Below are 12,680 nucleotides of genomic sequence, written 5' to 3' on the forward strand. Positions count from 1 at the left end.
GTAAACTTTTTCTCTCAGAACTGCGCGAAAACTTGTATTCCGGCTCAAAAAAACGGGATACATCGTTTTAGATCGAAACTAGCAAGATTCACGAGCATCGATTTTACAAGTCTTCGAAGAGTAGACGAGATAAAGGTGTAAACGTTTTCTCTCAGAACTGCGCGAAAACTTGTATTACGGCTCAAAACAACGGGTTACATCGTTTTAGATCGAAACTAGCAAGATTCACGAGCATCGATTTTACAAGTCGTCGACGAGTAGACGAGAGAAAGGTGTAAACTTTTTCTCTCAGAACTGAGCGAAAACTTGTATTCCGGCTCAAAACAGCGGAATACATCGTTTTAGATCGAAACTAGCAAGATTCACGAGCATCGATTTTACAAGTCGTCGAAGAGTAGACGAGAGAAAGGTGTAAACTTTTTCTCTCAGAACTGCACGAAAACTTGTATTCCGGCTCAAAACAACGGGATACATCGTTTTAGATCGAAACTAGCAAGATTCACGAGCATCGATTTTACAAGTCGTCGAAGAGTAGACGAGAGAAAGGTGTAAACTTTTTCTCTCAGAACTGCGCGAAAACTTGTATTCCGGCTCAAAACAACAGGATTCATCGGTTTAGAACGAAACTAGCAAGATTCACGAGCATCGATTTTACAAGTCTTCGAAGAGTAGACGAGAGAAAGGTGTAAACTTTTTCTCTCAGAACTGCACGAAAACTTGTATTCCGGCTCAAAACAACGGGATACATCGTTTTAGATCGAAACTTGCAAGATTCACGAGCATCGATTTTACATGTCGTCGAAGAGTAGACGAGAGAAAGGTGTAAACTTTTTCTCTCAGAACTGCACGAAAACTTGTATTCCGGCTCAAAACAACGGGATACATCGTTTTAAATCGAAACAAGCAAGATTCACTAGCATCGATTTTACAAGTCATCGAAGAGTACACGAGAGAAAGGTGTAAAATTTTTCTCTCAGAACTGCGCGAAAACTTGTATTCCGGCTCAAAACAACGGGATACATCGTTTTAGGTCGAAACTAGCAAGATTCACGAGCATCGATTTTACAAGTCGTCGAATAGTGGACGAGAGAAAGCTGTAAACTTTTTCTCTCAGAACTGCGCGAAAACTTGTATTACGGCTCAAAACAACGGGATTCATCGTTTTAGATCAAAACTAGCAAGATTCACGAGCATCGATTTTACAAGTCCTCGAAGAGTAGACGAGAGAAAGGTGTAAACTTTTTCTCTCAGAACTGCACGAAAACTTGTGTTCCGGCTCAAAACAACGGGATTCATCGTTTTAGATCAAAACTAGCAAGGTTCACAAGCATCGATTTTACAAGTCCTCGAAGAGTAGACGAGAGAAAGGTGTAAACTTTTTCTCTCAGAACTGCGCGAAAACTTCTATTGCAGCTCAAAACAACGAGATACATCGTTTTAGATCGAAACCAGCAAGATTCACGAGCATCGATTTTACAAGTCGTCGAAGAGTAGACGAGAAAAAGGTGTAACCTTTTTCTCTCAGAACTTCGCGAAAACTTGTATTCCGGCTCAAAACAACGGGATACATCGTTTTAGATCGAAACTTGCAAGATTCACGAGCATCGATTTTACATGTCGTCGAAGAGTAGACGAGAGAAAGGTGTAAACTTTTTCCCTCAGAACTGCACGAAAACTTGTATTCCGGCTCAAAACAACGGGATACATCGTTTTAGATTGAAACTAGCAAGATTCACTAGCATCGATTTTACAAGTCGTCGAAGAGTGCAAGAGAGAAAGGTGTAAAATTTTTCTCTCAGAACTGCGCGAAAACATGTATTCCGGCTCAAAACAACGGGATACATCGTTTTAGGTCGAAACTAGGAAGATTCACGAGCATCGATTTTACAAGTCCTCGACGAGTAGACGAGAGAAAGGTGTAAACGTTTTCTCTCAGAACTGCGCGAAAACTTGTATTCCGGCTCAAAAAAACGGGATTCATCGTTTTAGATCGAAACTAGCAAGATTCACGAGCATCGATTTTACGAGTCTTCGAAGAGTAGACGAGAGAAAGGTGTAAACTTTTTCTCTCAGAACTGCGCGAAAACTTGTATTACGGCTCAAAACAACGAGATACATCGTTTTAGATCGAAACTAGCAAGATTCACGGGCATCGATTTTACAAGTCTTCGAAGAGTAGACGAGAGAAAGGTGTAAAATTTTCTCTCAGAAGTTCGCGAAAACTTGTAATCCGGCTCAAAACAACAAGATACATTGTTTTAGATCGAAACTTGCAAGATTTACGAGCATTGATTTTACATGTCGTCGAAGAGTAGACGAGAGAAAGGTGTAAACTTTTTCTCTCAGAACTGCACGAAAACTTGTATTCCGGCTCAAAACAACGGGATACATCGTTTTAGATCAAAACTAGCAAGATTCACTAGCATCGATTTTACAAGTAGTCGAAGAGTACACGAGAGAAAGGTGTAAAATTTTTCTCTCAGTACTGCGCGAAAACTTGTATTCCGGCTAAAAACAACGGGATACAACGTTTTAGGTAGAAACTAGCAAGATTCACGAGCATCGATTTTACAAGTCGTCGAATAGTGGACGAGAGAAAGGTGTAAACTTTTTCTCTCAGAACTGCGCGAAAACTTGTATTCCGGCTCAAAACAACGGGATTCATCGTTTTAGATCAAAACTAGCAAGATTCACGAGCATCAATTTTACATGTCCTCGAAGAGTAGACGAGAGAAAGGTGTAAACTTTTTCTCTCAGAACTGCGCGAAAACTTGTATTCCGGCTCAAAACAACGGAATACATCGTTTTAGATCGAAACTAGCAAGATTCACGAGCATCGATTTTACAAGTCGTCGAAGAGTAGACGAGAGAAAGGTGTAAACTTTTTCTCTCAGAACTGCACGAAAACTTGTATTCCGGCTCAAAACAACGGGATACATCGTTTTAGATCAAAACTAGCAAGATTCACGAGCATCGATTTTACAAGTCGTCGAAGAGTAGACGAGAGAAAGGTGTAAACTTTTTCTCTCAGAATTGCGCGAAAACTTGTATTCCGGCTCAAAACAACAGGATTCATTGTTTTAGATCGAAACTAGCAAGATTCACGAGCATCGATTTTACAAGTCCTCGAAGAGTAGACGAGAGAAAGGTGTAAACCTTTTCTCTCAGAACTGCACGAAAACTTGTATTCCGGCTCAAAACAACGGGATACATCGTTTTAGATCGAAACTAGCAAGATTCACAAGCATCGCTTTTACAAGTCGTCGATGAGTACACGAGGGAAAGGTGTAAACTTTTTTCTCAGAACTGCGCGAGAACTTGTATACCGGCTCAAAGAAACGGGATACATCGTTTTAGATCGAAACTGGCAAGATTCACGAGCATCGATTTTACAAGTCGTCGAAGAGTAGACGAGAGAAAGGTGTAAACTTTTTTTCTCAGAACTGCGCGAAAACTTGTATTCCGGCTCAAAACAACGGAATACATCGTTTTAGATCGAAACTAGCAAGATTCACGAGCATCGTTTTTACAACTCGTCGAAGAGTAGACGAGAGAAAGGTGTAAACTTTTTCTCTCAGAACTGCACGAAAACTTGTATTCCGGCTCAAAACAACGGGACACATCGTTTTAGATCGAAACTAGCAAGATTCACGAGCATCGATTTTACAAGTCGTCGACGAGTAGACGAGAGAAAGGTGTAAACGTTTTCTCTCAGAACTGCACGAAAACCTGTATTCCGGCTCAAAACAACGGGATACATCGTTTTAGGTCGAAACTAGCAAGATTCACGAGCATTGATTTTACAAGTCGTCGAATAGTGGACGAGAGAAAGGTGTAAACTTTTTCTCTCAGAACTGCGGGAAAATTTGTATTCCGGCTCAAAACAACGGGATTCATTGTTTTAGATCTAAACTAGCAAGATTCACGAGCATCGATTTTACAAGTCCTCGAAGAGTATACGAGAGAAAGGTGTAAACTTTTTCTCTCAGAACTGCGCGAAAACTTGTATTCCGGCTCAAAAAAACGGGATACATCGTTTTAGATCGAAACTAGCAAGATTTACGAGCATCGATTTTACAAGTCTTCGAAGAATAGACGAGAGAAAGGTGTAAACTTTTTCTCTCAGAACTGCGCGAAAACTTGTATTACGGCTCAAAACAACGAGATACATCGTTTTAGATCGAAACTAGCAAGATTCACGGGCATCGATTTTACAAGTCTTCGAAGAGTAGACGAGAGAAAGGTGTAAAATTTTCTCTCAGAACTTCGCGAAAACTTCGCGAAAACTAGCAAGATTCACGAGCATCGTTTTTACAAGTCGTCGAATATTAGACGAGAGAATGGTGTAAACTTTTTCTCTCAGAACTGCGCGAAAACTTGTATTCCGGCTCAAAACAACGGGATACATCGTTTTAGATCAAAACCAGCAAGATTCACGAGCATCGATTTTACAAGTCGTCGAAGAGTAGACGAGAAAAAGGTGTAAACTTTCTCTCTCAGAACTTCGCGAAAACGTGTATTCCGGCTCAAAACAACGGGATACATCGTTTTAGATCGAAACTTGCAAGATTCACGAGCATCGATTTTACATGTCGTCGAAGAGTAGACGAGAGAAAGGTGTAAACTTTTTCTCTCAGAACTGCACGAAAACTTGTATTCCGGCTCAAAACAACGAGATACATCGTTTTAGATCGAAACTAGCAAGATTCACTAGCATCGATTTTACAAGTCCTCGAAGAGTATACGAGAGAAAGGTGTAAACTTTTTCTCTCAGAACAGCGCGAAAACTTGTATTCCGGCTCAAAAAAACGGGATACATCGTTTTAGATCGAAACTAGCAAGATTCACGAGCATCGATTTTACAAGTCTTCGAAGAGTAGACGAGAGAAAGGTGTAAACTTTTTCTCTCAGAACTGCGCGAAAACTTGTATTCCGGCTCAAAACAACAAGATACATTGTTTTAGATCGAAACTTGCAAGATTTACGAGCATTGATTTTACATGTCGTCGAAGAGTAGACGAGAGAAAGGTGTAAACTTTTTCTCTCAGAACTGCACGAAAACTTGTATTCCGGCTCAAAACAACGGGATACATCGTTTTAGATCGAAACTAGCAAGATTCACTAGCATCGATTTTACAAGTCGTCGAAGAGTACACGAGAGAAAGGTGTAAAATTTTTCTCTCAGAACTGCGCGAAAACTTGTATTCCGGCTCAAAACAATAGGATACAACGTTTTAGGTCGAAACTAGCAAGATTCACGAGCATCGATTTTACAAGTCGTCGAATAGTGGACGAGAGAAAGGTGTAAACTTTTTCTCTCAGAACTGCGCGAAAACTTGTATTCCGGCTCAAAACAACGGGATTCATTGTTTTAGATCGAAACTAGCAAGATTCACCAGCATCGATTTTACAAGTCCTCGAAGAGTAGACGAGAGAAAGGTGTAAACTTTTTCTCTCAGAACTGCGCGACAACTTGTATTCCGGCTCAAAAAAAACGGGATACATCGTTTTAGATCGAAACTAGCAAGATTCACAAGCATCGCTTTTACAAGTCGTCGATGAGTACACGAGGGAAAGGTGTACACTTTTTTTTTCAGAACTGCGTGAGAACTTGTATACCGGCTCAAAGAAACGGGATACATCGTTTTAGATCGAAACTAGCAAGATTCACGAGCATCGATTTTACAAGTCGTCGAAGAGTAGACGAGAGAAAGGTGTAAACTTTTTTTCTCAGAACTGCGCGAAAACTTGTATTCCGGCTCAAAACAACGGAATACATCGTTTTAGATCGAAACTAGCAAGATTCACGAGCATCGATTTTACAACTCGTCGAAGAGTAGACGAGAGAAAGGTGTAAACTTTTTCTCTCAGAACTGCACGAAAACCTGTATTCCGGCTCAAAACAACGGGATACATCGTTTTAGGTCGAAACTAGCAAGATTCACGAGCATTGATTTTACAAGTCGTCGAATAGTAGACGAGAGAAAGGTGTAAACTTTTTCACTCAGAACTGCGCGAAAACTTGTATTCCGGCTCAAAACAACGCGATACATCGTTTAAGATCGAAACTAGCAAGATTCACGAGCATCGATTTTACAAGTCCTCGAAGAGTGACGAGAGAAACGTGTAAACTTTTTCTCTCAGAACTGCGCGAAAACTTCTATTGCAGCTCAAAACAACGAGTTACATCGTTGTAGATCGAAACTAGCAAGATTCACGAGCATCGCTTTTACAAGTCGTCGATGAGTAAACGAGGGAAAGGTGTAAACTTTTTTTCTCAGAACTGCGCGAAAACTTGTATTCCATCTCAAAACAACGGGATACATCGTTTTAGGTCGAAACTAGCAAGATTCACGAGCATCGTTTTTACAAGTCGTCGAATATTAGACGAGTGATTGGTGTAAACTTTTTCTCTCAGAACTGCGCGAAAACTTGTATTCCGGCTCAAAACAACGGGATACATCGTTTTAGATCGAAACCAGCAAGATTCACGAGCATCGATTTTACAAGTCGTCGAAGGGTAGACGAGAAAAAGGTGTAAACTTTTTCTCTCAGAACTTCGCGAAAACTTGTATTCCGGCTCAAAACAACGGGATACATCGTTTTAGATCGAAACTTGCAAGATTCACGAGCATCGATTTTACATGTCGTCGAAGAGTAGACGAGAGAAAGGTGTAAACTTTTTCTCTCAGAACTGCACGAAAACTTGTATTCCGGCTCAAAACAACGGGATAAATCCTAGTTGTAGATAGAAACTAGCAAGATTCCCTAGCATCGATTTTACAAGTCGTCGAAGAGTGCACGAGAGAAAGATGTAAAATTTTTCTCTCAGAACTGCGCGAAAACATGTATTCCGGCTCAAAACAACGGGATACATCGTTTTAGGTCGAAACTAGGAAGATTCACGAGCATCGATTTTACAAGTCGTCGAATAGTGGACGAGAGAAAGGTGTAAACTTTTTCTCTCAGAACTGCGCGAAAACTTGTATGCCGGCTCAAAACAACGGGATTCATTGTTTTAGATCTAAACTAGCAAGATTCACGAGCATCGATTTTACAAGTCCTCGAAGAGTATACGAGAGAAAGGTGTAAACTTTTTCTCTCAGAACTGCGCGAAAACTTGTATTCCGGCTCAAAAAACGGGATACATCGTTTTAGATCGAAACTAGCAAGATTTACGAGCATCGATTTTACAAGTCTTCGAAGAATAGACGAGAGAAAGGTGTAAACGTTTTCTCTCAGAACTGCGCGAAAACTTGTATTACGGCTCAAAACAACGAGATACATCGTTTTAGATCGAAACTAGCAAGATTCACGGGCATCGATTTTACAAGTCTTCGAAGAGCAGACGAGAGAAAGGTGTAAAATTTTCTCTCAGAACTTCGCGAAAACTTCGCGAAAACTAGCAAGATTCACGAGCATCGTTTTTACAAGTCGTCGAATATTAGACGAGAGAATGGTGTAAACTTTTTCTCTCAGAACTGCGCGAAAACTTGTATTCCGGCTCAAAACAACGGGATACATCGTTTTAGATCAAAACCAGCAAGATTCACGAGCATCGATTTTACAAGTCGTCGAAGAGTAGACGAGAAAAAGGTGTAAACTTTCTCTCTCAGAACTTCGCGAAAACTTGTATTCCGGCTCAAAACAACGGGATACATCGTTTTAGATCGAAACTTGCAAGATTCACGAGCATCGATTTTACATGTCGTCGAAGAGTAGACGAGAGAAAGGTGTAAACTTTTTCTCTCAGAACTGCACGAAAACTTGTATTCCGGCTCAAAACAACGAGATACATCGTTTTAGATCGAAACTAGCAAGATTCACTAGCATCGATTTTACAAGTCCTCGAAGAGTATACGAGAGAAAGGTGTAAACTTTTTCTCTCAGAACAGCGCGAAAACTTGTATTCCGGCTCAAAAAAAAAACGGGATACATCGTTTTAGATCGAAACTAGCAAGATTCACGAGCATCGATTTTACAAGTCTTCGAAGAGTAGACGAGAGAAAGGTGTAAACTTTTTCTCTCAGAACTGCGCGAAAACTTGTACTACGGCTCAAAACAACGAGATACATCGTTTTAGATCGAAACTAGCAAGATTCACGGGCATCGATTTTACAAGTCTTCGAAGAGTAGACGAGAGAAAGGTGTAAAATGTTCTCTCAGAACTTCGCGAAAACTTGTATTCCGGCTCAAAACAACAAGATACATTGTTTTAGATCGAAACTTGCAAGATTTACGAGCATTGATTTTACATGTCGTCGAAGAGTAGACGAGAGAAAGGTGTAAACTTTTTCTCTCAGAACTGCACGAAAACTTGTATTCCGGCTCAAAACAACGGGATACATCGTTTTAGATCGAAACTAGCAAGATTCACAAGCATCGCTTTTACAAGTCGTCGATGAGTACACGAGGGAAAGGTGTAAACTTTTTTCTCAGAACTGCGCGAGAACTTGTATACCGGCTCAAAGAAACGGGATACATCGTTTTAGATCGAAACTGGCAAGATTCACGAGCATCGATTTTACAAGTCGTCGAAGAGTAGACGAGAGAAAGGTGTAAACTTTTTTTCTCAGAACTGCGCGAAAACTTGTATTCCGGCTCAAAACAACGGAATACATCGTTTTAGATCGAAACTAGCAAGATTCACGAGCATCGTTTTTACAACTCGTCGAAGAGTAGACGAGAGAAAGGTGTAAACTTTTTCTCTCAGAACTGCACGAAAACTTGTATTCCGGCTCAAAACAACGGGACACATCGTTTTAGATCGAAACTAGCAAGATTCACGAGCATCGATTTTACAAGTCGTCGACGAGTAGACGAGAGAAAGGTGTAAACGTTTTCTCTCAGAACTGCACGAAAACCTGTATTCCGGCTCAAAACAACGGGATACATCGTTTTAGGTCGAAACTAGCAAGATTCACGAGCATTGATTTTACAAGTCGTCGAATAGTGGACGAGAGAAAGGTGTAAACTTTTTCTCTCAGAACTGCGGGAAAATTTGTATTCCGGCTCAAAACAACGGGATTCATTGTTTTAGATCTAAACTAGCAAGATTCACGAGCATCGATTTTACAAGTCCTCGAAGAGTATACGAGAGAAAGGTGTAAACTTTTTCTCTCAGAACTGCGCGAAAACTTGTATTCCGGCTCAAAAAAACGGGATACATCGTTTTAGATCGAAACTAGCAAGATTTACGAGCATCGATTTTACAAGTCTTCGAAGAATAGACGAGAGAAAGGTGTAAACTTTTTCTCTCAGAACTGCGCGAAAACTTGTATTACGGCTCAAAACAACGAGATACATCGTTTTAGATCGAAACTAGCAAGATTCACGGGCATCGATTTTACAAGTCTTCGAAGAGTAGACGAGAGAAAGGTGTAAAATTTTCTCTCAGAACTTCGCGAAAACTTCGCGAAAACTAGCAAGATTCACGAGCATCGTTTTTACAAGTCGTCGAATATTAGACGAGAGAATGGTGTAAACTTTTTCTCTCAGAACTGCGCGAAAACTTGTATTCCGGCTCAAAACAACGGGATACATCGTTTTAGATCAAAACCAGCAAGATTCACGAGCATCGATTTTACAAGTCGTCGAAGAGTAGACGAGAAAAAGGTGTAAACTTTCTCTCTCAGAACTTCGCGAAAACGTGTATTCCGGCTCAAAACAACGGGATACATCGTTTTAGATCGAAACTTGCAAGATTCACGAGCATCGATTTTACATGTCGTCGAAGAGTAGACGAGAGAAAGGTGTAAACTTTTTCTCTCAGAACTGCACGAAAACTTGTATTCCGGCTCAAAACAACGAGATACATCGTTTTAGATCGAAACTAGCAAGATTCACTAGCATCGATTTTACAAGTCCTCGAAGAGTATACGAGAGAAAGGTGTAAACTTTTTCTCTCAGAACAGCGCGAAAACTTGTATTCCGGCTCAAAAAAACGGGATACATCGTTTTAGATCGAAACTAGCAAGATTCACGAGCATCGATTTTACAAGTCTTCGAAGAGTAGACGAGAGAAAGGTGTAAACTTTTTCTCTCAGAACTGCGCGAAAACTTGTATTCCGGCTCAAAACAACAAGATACATTGTTTTAGATCGAAACTTGCAAGATTTACGAGCATTGATTTTACATGTCGTCGAAGAGTAGACGAGAGAAAGGTGTAAACTTTTTCTCTCAGAACTGCACGAAAACTTGTATTCCGGCTCAAAACAACGGGATACATCGTTTTAGATCGAAACTAGCAAGATTCACTAGCATCGATTTTACAAGTCGTCGAAGAGTACACGAGAGAAAGGTGTAAAATTTTTCTCTCAGAACTGCGCGAAAACTTGTATTCCGGCTCAAAACAATAGGATACAACGTTTTAGGTCGAAACTAGCAAGATTCACGAGCATCGATTTTACAAGTCGTCGAATAGTGGACGAGAGAAAGGTGTAAACTTTTTCTCTCAGAACTGCGCGAAAACTTGTATTCCGGCTCAAAACAACGGGATTCATTGTTTTAGATCGAAACTAGCAAGATTCACCAGCATCGATTTTACAAGTCCTCGAAGAGTAGACGAGAGAAAGGTGTAAACTTTTTCTCTCAGAACTGCGCGACAACTTGTATTCCGGCTCAAAAAAAACGGGATACATCGTTTTAGATCGAAACTAGCAAGATTCACAAGCATCGCTTTTACAAGTCGTCGATGAGTACACGAGGGAAAGGTGTACACTTTTTTTTTCAGAACTGCGTGAGAACTTGTATACCGGCTCAAAGAAACGGGATACATCGTTTTAGATCGAAACTAGCAAGATTCACGAGCATCGATTTTACAAGTCGTCGAAGAGTAGACGAGAGAAAGGTGTAAACTTTTTTTCTCAGAACTGCGCGAAAACTTGTATTCCGGCTCAAAACAACGGAATACATCGTTTTAGATCGAAACTAGCAAGATTCACGAGCATCGATTTTACAACTCGTCGAAGAGTAGACGAGAGAAAGGTGTAAACTTTTTCTCTCAGAACTGCACGAAAACCTGTATTCCGGCTCAAAACAACGGGATACATCGTTTTAGGTCGAAACTAGCAAGATTCACGAGCATTGATTTTACAAGTCGTCGAATAGTAGACGAGAGAAAGGTGTAAACTTTTTCACTCAGAACTGCGCGAAAACTTGTATTCCGGCTCAAAACAACGCGATACATCGTTTAAGATCGAAACTAGCAAGATTCACGAGCATCGATTTTACAAGTCCTCGAAGAGTGACGAGAGAAACGTGTAAACTTTTTCTCTCAGAACTGCGCGAAAACTTCTATTGCAGCTCAAAACAACGAGTTACATCGTTGTAGATCGAAACTAGCAAGATTCACGAGCATCGCTTTTACAAGTCGTCGATGAGTAAACGAGGGAAAGGTGTAAACTTTTTTTCTCAGAACTGCGCGAAAACTTGTATTCCATCTCAAAACAACGGGATACATCGTTTTAGGTCGAAACTAGCAAGATTCACGAGCATCGTTTTTACAAGTCGTCGAATATTAGACGAGTGATTGGTGTAAACTTTTTCTCTCAGAACTGCGCGAAAACTTGTATTCCGGCTCAAAACAACGGGATACATCGTTTTAGATCGAAACCAGCAAGATTCACGAGCATCGATTTTACAAGTCGTCGAAGGGTAGACGAGAAAAAGGTGTAAACTTTTTCTCTCAGAACTTCGCGAAAACTTGTATTCCGGCTCAAAACAACGGGATACATCGTTTTAGATCGAAACTTGCAAGATTCACGAGCATCGATTTTACATGTCGTCGAAGAGTAGACGAGAGAAAGGTGTAAACTTTTTCTCTCAGAACTGCACGAAAACTTGTATTCCGGCTCAAAACAACGGGATAAATCCTAGTTGTAGATAGAAACTAGCAAGATTCCCTAGCATCGATTTTACAAGTCGTCGAAGAGTGCACGAGAGAAAGATGTAAAATTTTTCTCTCAGAACTGCGCGAAAACATGTATTCCGGCTCAAAACAACGGGATACATCGTTTTAGGTCGAAACTAGGAAGATTCACGAGCATCGATTTTACAAGTCGTCGAATAGTGGACGAGAGAAAGGTGTAAACTTTTTCTCTCAGAACTGCGCGAAAACTTGTATGCCGGCTCAAAACAACGGGATTCATTGTTTTAGATCTAAACTAGCAAGATTCACGAGCATCGATTTTACAAGTCCTCGAAGAGTATACGAGAGAAAGGTGTAAACTTTTTCTCTCAGAACTGCGCGAAAACTTGTATTCCGGCTCAAAAAACGGGATACATCGTTTTAGATCGAAACTAGCAAGATTTACGAGCATCGATTTTACAAGTCTTCGAAGAATAGACGAGAGAAAGGTGTAAACGTTTTCTCTCAGAACTGCGCGAAAACTTGTATTACGGCTCAAAACAACGAGATACATCGTTTTAGATCGAAACTAGCAAGATTCACGGGCATCGATTTTACAAGTCTTCGAAGAGCAGACGAGAGAAAGGTGTAAAATTTTCTCTCAGAACTTCGCGAAAACTTCGCGAAAACTAGCAAGATTCACGAGCATCGTTTTTACAAGTCGTCGAATATTAGACGAGAGAATGGTGTAAACTTTTTCTCTCAGAACTGCGCGAAAACTTGTATTCCGGCTCAAAACAACGGGATACATCGTTTTAGATCAAAACCAGCA

Source organism: Amblyomma americanum, chromosome 8, assembly GCF_052857255.1.
Source record: "Amblyomma americanum isolate KBUSLIRL-KWMA chromosome 8, ASM5285725v1, whole genome shotgun sequence".
NCBI classification, from domain to species: domain Eukaryota; kingdom Metazoa; phylum Arthropoda; class Arachnida; order Ixodida; family Ixodidae; genus Amblyomma; species Amblyomma americanum.